The sequence below is a fragment of the Canis lupus genome, chromosome 8 (genome assembly GCF_011100685.1).
Source record: "Canis lupus familiaris isolate Mischka breed German Shepherd chromosome 8, alternate assembly UU_Cfam_GSD_1.0, whole genome shotgun sequence".
Taxonomy (NCBI): domain Eukaryota; kingdom Metazoa; phylum Chordata; class Mammalia; order Carnivora; family Canidae; genus Canis; species Canis lupus.
Window position 1 is genome coordinate 5,013,358 of NC_049229.1, and position 7,303 is coordinate 5,020,660.

Here is a 7,303-nt window from a genome sequence, read left to right on the forward strand (position 1 = left end):
TTCTATTTGTGTTATGGATGACACACATAACCTACGCAGCACTGGGAATTAAAGGGTTACATGGGAATATTGGAGAACTCTGGTGGCTGGATGGCAGAGAGCAAGTGAGGGTGTGTGTTTAAGGGTATTATATTGGCAGGTACCACGGTGCTCGAGTTAAGAGATCTTAGGGAAGGATGATTGCATTTTTCTAGAGATATTCTTGACTCTTAATTTTTGTCTAAAGAGACTTAAATTCAGCATGTGTAACTTGCATTTCCCCCTTCATCTTTTTTTAAAGATTTTATTTATTTATTCATGACAGAGAGAGAGAGAGAGAAAGAGAGAGGCAGAGACACAGGCAGAGGGAGAAGCAGGCTTCATGCAGAGAGCCTGATGTGGGACTCGATCCAGGGTCTCCAGGATCATGCCCTGGGCTGCAGGGGGCGCTAAGCCGCTGCGCCACCGGGGCTGCCCTGCCTCTTCATCTATTAGAGGAAGCCTCCCGAATCAAAGAGGGAAAGGACACCTTTCTATGACTTGCTTCTCTTTTATTGTAAACGAGCTTCTGTTTTTGGAGAATATTTCAACTGATTTTGGTTGTTCTTGGAGATAGACTTGCTGTGAAGTTGTCCAATTAAGTGAACAGATAGTTTTCATCCTATATTTTAATTTTGCTTGACTTTCATGGTCCAGTGATCTGCCATGAGGAGAGTATGCCCCAGGTAGCTGCTGCTACTTTATCCCAAACCCCCAAACAAGCACTAATAGACTAGATCTTAACCCAGTCCAAAGCCTAGAGCCAAGTCCAGCCATCCTGCTATCTGAGGCATAACCTCCCAGCCAAATCATCTTCAGTCAGCTGAGCCATGTTCACTTACAAATCAATGAGCATTTAATGTATGTTCTTATAGCAATCAAGTTTTAGGGTAGTTTGTTATGCAGCAGTATTGTAGCAATAGCTGACTAATACATACACTTAGAAGAATTATGGCATAAACATAAGCACAGGGATCCCTGGGTGGCGCAGCGGTTTGGCGCCTGCCTTTGGCCCAGGGCGCGATCCTGGAGACCCTGGATCGAGTCCCGCGTCGGGCTCCCTGCGTGGAGCCTGCTTCTTCCTCTGCCTGTGTCTCTGCCTCTCTCTCTCTCTGTGACTATCATGAATAAATAAATAAAAAACCTTAAAAAAAAATAAACATAAGCACAGAAAAGCTACTTATCTAGCTCAATCATCTTCTAGTCTAAGCCTTGAAAAGGACAGCATCAAAATCATTTAGTCATGTCATTTGCTTTGAAATGAATTGGGCTCACTGTACAAACCTTTATAAAATAGAACTTATATAAAAATATATTGAATTTGAAAATAAAGTCATTCAAAATTAAAAAGCCATTTTATTTTCAAATATTTTCAGCAGGAGAACTTTCCAGTACAAACGTTCTTAAACAAGGTGGTTTTGTGTGAGTAACAGCAGAGCAAATATGCTTTTATAGCATATTATGCTATTATTTGTGATCAACTCTCCATCCATCCATCCATCCATCCATCCACCTATCCACCTTCATTATTTTTTGTTTATATAGTCACTTAGGAACAATGCAGTAGGTTTTAGGTAATTCACATTAGAATCAGAAAAATTGCTTAAATTTCCTGCACTCAAATTATGTAAGGCATCCATGATCATTGTAGAAAAATTCAAAAGTGTATATAACCAAACAGGAAAAAAACTTCCCACATAAATGCACCACCTAGAGATAACCTTTGTTAAAATTATATTGTTTATTTTTACAAAACTTCTTTTCTATGTGTGCCTGTGTGTATTTTTATATAGATTTAATTACAATGGATTCATACTGTGCATACTGTTCTGTAAACGGCTTTTACTGCTATTATGTTGTAACTTCTCTTCATGAAGATAATATAGAGCTACATAATCATTTGTAATGACTGTCTGGTATTTAATAAAATACATGCTCTATAATTTGTCAACTAGTCTCCTTCTTTGGATGTTTAGGTTGTTGGCAGGTTAATTTTCTTTTAAAATATCCATTATAAATAACACTTGGCTAAACATTCTTGCTCATACATTTTTCGCACTTTTCAAAGTATTTCCCTAGGATTAGTTCCTAGAAGGGTTATTGCTAATGCAAAGGAAATGTACATGCTTAAGACCCTTGTCAAGATTAGTCCCAGAAAGTTGTTACCCCTTTACATTCCCTCTAGCTAGAGGACTTTTGCTGTATCTTCCAATCAACACTCAGTGTTGCTTTTGGAAGGATGTTTCTCCCTCATCTGTTTTCTTTTATGTACCTACTATTGACTGTGTTTCCACTTCGGGTAATTTGAGAAATTCCCTCTTTCCATTTTTTTCCCCGGTGACATATAAAGAAATAAAACATGACTTGAGAAATGTCCTGAATACTTAAGTAAAAATAATCATGACAGCAAGCAAAGTAGTCTTCTTTTACAGAAAAAAAAAATTACTCTTAATTATGGCCTCAAGACTCTTTGGAATAATAGCAAACTAAATCATAACCCTTACAGTTTCATGATATTAAATAGGGCTTGTTGGAAATGAGTCATTTTGTACACATTGGGAGTTTTATGGTGAATTTAATGTCACTGAATTTAATTAACTTAAATTGTCATTTGCATGTTATTATACTGTGGAAAGCCCTCCTTAGTCAGTGAGCTCTCAGCACTGAACAAAAAAACCGCACAGTTCCTCTCAGAAGTTAGAAGATCTATGTGACTAATTTATTAGGTGAAGAAACTAAGACATAGAGCTGTGGATTCTCCAGCAGCAGGAGTACAAAAATATCATAAAAAAATAAAGGTAAGCATGTTACCATCGAAGAAGAGAAAAATTAAGATAAAGGACCATTTTCATGGGCCATATTCAGTCTTTTGTTACCACTGATAGATGAGATTATGAACTAAAGCCAGAATTTTCAGTTGAGTTGTTGCTTGGAAGTGACAACTGGTATGGGACCTCCTCCGTGCATCCTCCAACTCCCAGAAATCACACAAACACATCAAAAAGAAATCCTTTAAAAATGATTTTAAGAAGGCAAAATAAGAAATGATAATATTTTGAATATTACAAAATAAACTGTTGTAGTGACGAATATATGGAAAACCTAAAATCTCTTAAAGACCAACTCCTAGGATGTCTTTTTGTCACCTTAATCATTCTTATGTGTTTTGGAGGGAATTAGGAAGTTCTCATCGCAAAATCAGACTTTAAAAGAGTTTCTTCCAACTTTCATACGATTAATTTCTGATATGTTTTTCTAGCATATTAGTTGTTTTTGTTTTGTTTTGTTTTTTAGCATTAACATAGAAGATTATATTTCAAAGTGCTTGTTTGACAAAATCATTAAATTAACATTATCCTATGGAATGTTATATTCAGAGACAGTATCCTCTCAAAATAATTTATACATTTAAAAATAGATCTCTCCTGCTGCTTGTTTCTCTTGTAGCATATATATTTTCTGGGCATGCCTTTTTATTCAAATAAAGTTCAATAGATATTTACTGAATAACCACTTAATACAAGTCATGGTGTCATAGCTTTGGAGAACTAAGGATGAAGACAGCAGATTAGTAGGTTCCAGGGGCTGGGGGGAGTGGACAGAGAGAGGTGACTGTCTAATGAGTATGGGGTTTCCTTTTTGGATGATGAAAAAGTTCTGGAACTACCTAGCAGTGATAGTTGTATAATACTGTGAATGTACTAACTGCTACTGTACACTTTAAAATTGTTACAGTGGTAAATGCCATGTATTTTACCACAATTTAAAAAATCAGGCAGGAAGGAAAAGAACTCGTGGGGTTAATGAAAGAGAGGCACAAGTGTTCCACTACAGAAGCACATTTAATCAGAAAATATAATATCCCAATATCACTATTGATTTCATGCAGTAACTGCATCAAATCTGACTTAACAAGCATGTGTTATTAGGACAGTGATAGGCAGTCATACTTAAAACTCAACAGGGGTAGGGAAATGAATAGTAGACGGTCCTTGCCTTCAAGTAGCTTTCAATTTTATAGGGAATTAAGATAGCTATAAAAAATGTCTCATGCAAGACAGAATGTCAAGCCATACAAGAGAGGTGAACATAGTGCTAAGGAAGTGATGAGGATAATTAGATTAATTATTGGAGAAAGCATCAGGGATGTGATAGCTTCTTACTTGGGCTTCAAGGATGGGTCTGATTTTGCCAAACACAGAAGATGTTAGCAGTCAGCCTAGGTGAAGGGAAGAAGATGGAGAGAAGTACAGAGCCAGGAAGTGCAATGTAGTTATGGGGAATGCCAGTAGCCATCTTGGCTGGAGGACATAGTTTAATAGCCCAAACAATGGTAGTGAAGTTTGGGGAGGGGTCAAGGACACATAGAAAAGGACTGAAGACACTTGGAAGATGATTTAGAAGTCATTTTTTTCCCCAACTTTTCACCTGCTAAATGGATCTTTATAGCATCTGGTGAGTGGCCATTCAGCTGCTTTTGGAATTCCTCTGGTGACTCAGAAGTTACCACCTCCTACAACAGCTCTGGACTGCTGTGAGGTAACTAAAATGGTCAGGGTTCTTGTATTGATTGTAAGTGTGTTGACAATTTTTTTATTCTTTTAAGTTGGCTCTATGCCCAGCATGGAGGCTTGAACTCAGGACCATGAGAGCAAGACCTGAGCTGAGATCAAGAGTTGGATGCTTAACCAGCTGTGCTACCCAGGTGCCCCTGCCTACAATTTCTATCCATTTATTTTAGTTCTGCCTTTGAAACCAAATAAATATATCAGTTCTTCGATATTCAGGTCAGGAAATATGTTTTCTTTTTAAATTAGATATTCCTGGACTGTTTGATTGTCAATTGTTTCTCTTATGACATACTTTTTAAGACTCTTGCAATTCTTCTTGCCATTCATTAATTTGGTAAGCATGCCTTTGATGTTGAGATTCAAGGCTAAATAAAATAATTTAGAGGAAATTGTAGATGATATTTTAAACAAGCCACTAGAATTTCCCTTTCAGGTAGACTTTGAATTAGTCATTAATTGGTCATCTCTAAAAATGGTCATTGAACTAATTATGAATTCAGCCAATTTTATTTTAATTTTCATTGACCAATATTTTATTATGTTTAAATACATTTTATTATTATTTTATTATGAGGCATATTTTAACTATATTGCTAAAATTAACATAGTGACTAGGAGCTCAGGCCCTGGAGTTAAGATTTGGTGACTGGTGTCTGGCACAACCAGCTATTAGCCATGACCTTGGGCAAATTTCTTAGTTTCTCTGTGCTTCAGTTTCTTCCTCTATAAAATGTGTATAAAAATACTACCTACTTTTTTTCTTAAATAAGTTTTTATCTAGCAGTAGTAAAAATAAGAAAATATTATTACCATTATTATAGTATTTTTAAATATACCACAAATTATTTTATATTCCCCCCTTTAAGAGATGGAGCCTAATTTCTTTTTTCTTGAGTATGGGTCGGATTTAGCGACTTCTCACAAATAGACTACATAGTTTTTCAACAAAAAAAGTATCACGGCTACCTCCTTGTTGTTTCTTGGTTTGCTCACTCTGGGAGCTATAAGCTGCCATGTCAGTTTTTTGCTTCTGTGTAACAAGCCACCTCAAATTTAGCAACTTAAAACAGCACCCATTTATTAGCTCAGGTTTTCAACACAGCATGCCTAGGTCCTTCTCAGGTGTCTGAAGTGTATTTGAACAAGGGCATTATATGCCAGAATAGCTTGCAGAAGGCAACTTGGGCAGAAGGCATCCATAGAGGAGAACTGGAAGTAGGTAGAGTATTTGGGTTACTATCCAACAGCTTGGGATAAAAATAATGTTTGCTCCCAAATCCTGAGGTGACAGTGGAACTGGACAGAGATATTGGAAAGGAAAAATCACTGAAGAACTAGAACCTACTGGATATAGCAAGTTGAATTACTATCAAGCATTGATGGAGTCCTGGGACTTCAGTGGTCAAGACATACAAATGTGGGAATGAAGGAATATACACTGGGAGTTATTCAATGGTGGTAATTGTTCAAGTTGTGTGTGGGTGACATGCTGTGGGGAGGGTGTAAAAAAATAGAGCTGAAAGAAGAATGTTAGGGGATACTTAAATTTAGAAGTGTGGCAAGTAGAAAGTCAGAGAGAGAAGGACAGAAATGGAGGATTTTAAAAGGTAGGAGGAGAGTGAGAAGCATTAAGTGGGAGATGAGAATTTCAAGAAGGAAGGAGGTAAGTAATATCAATGAATGCCCTTTCTTAAGGTTAGAGAAGATGAAGACCAAGCAATTCAATGACAATGAATTTGCAAATGTATTGTAAGAAGAAAGAGGACTCAGCCAGTGCCTTTCCAAGTGCAGCAATCTAGGGAAGCTGACAGAAAATAAGTATGTTTCTCTTAAGAATGAGGAGAGTGATCTGGTCTCCGAAAAACTATCCCAATTCTAATGTTCTTCCTCTTGGAGATAGAGCATCCTGGGAATTTAAAGGAATGATTAGTTAAATATTTCTCTCAGTGGAGGTTACTCATTTAACTCATTGCCAAAAAGAACAATGCTGCATCTGAAGTGCTTCCTGAATTAAAAACCCTGTACTCATAATTTGGGCGTTGGTCATTCACTGCTCTCAAAGCCACCTTGAGGCTGTTCTTGGCAGCAGAGATACCTGACATCCATCCATCATGACACCTGACATCCATCCATCACTCACTACCACCCATTAACCAGACTGCCTTGGGCCATACTGAGCTTCTGGCAATTTGGGGGAAGGAGAGCCTATGTCATCCAAAACCATTAAACAATGTTATAACATAGAGACACAATGGGCACCTAGCAGAACTACAAGGACTAGGTTTGAACAAGCACTTGCCATTCTCCTGTCTTTTCTCCATCCCGTGTCTCAGCCAATTTTACTGAAGACGATGTTTTTTCAGGGGTATACAGATGTCATTGCTAAGCTCCTTGTCCTCCTTTGTCTTCTAACTTTTCCTAATTACCTCAGGAAAATCAAATTCTCAGTTCTTCTTTTTCTCTGTCCACTTCCCTATTTTTCTATTTTCTCAAAAATGAACTTTAATCAATTCTGATAAAAATTAGAGAACACATTGGGGCTTTTGTATGGCTCAGTCAAGTTAAGCGTCTGCCTCTGGCTCAGGTCATGATCCCAGGGTCCTGGGATTGAGCTCAGAGCCCTCGGGGCTCTGGCTTCCTGATCAGAAGGCAGTCCACTTCTCTCTCCCTCTAGGCCTCTCCACAGGCCCTCCCCTCGCTTGTACTCTATCATA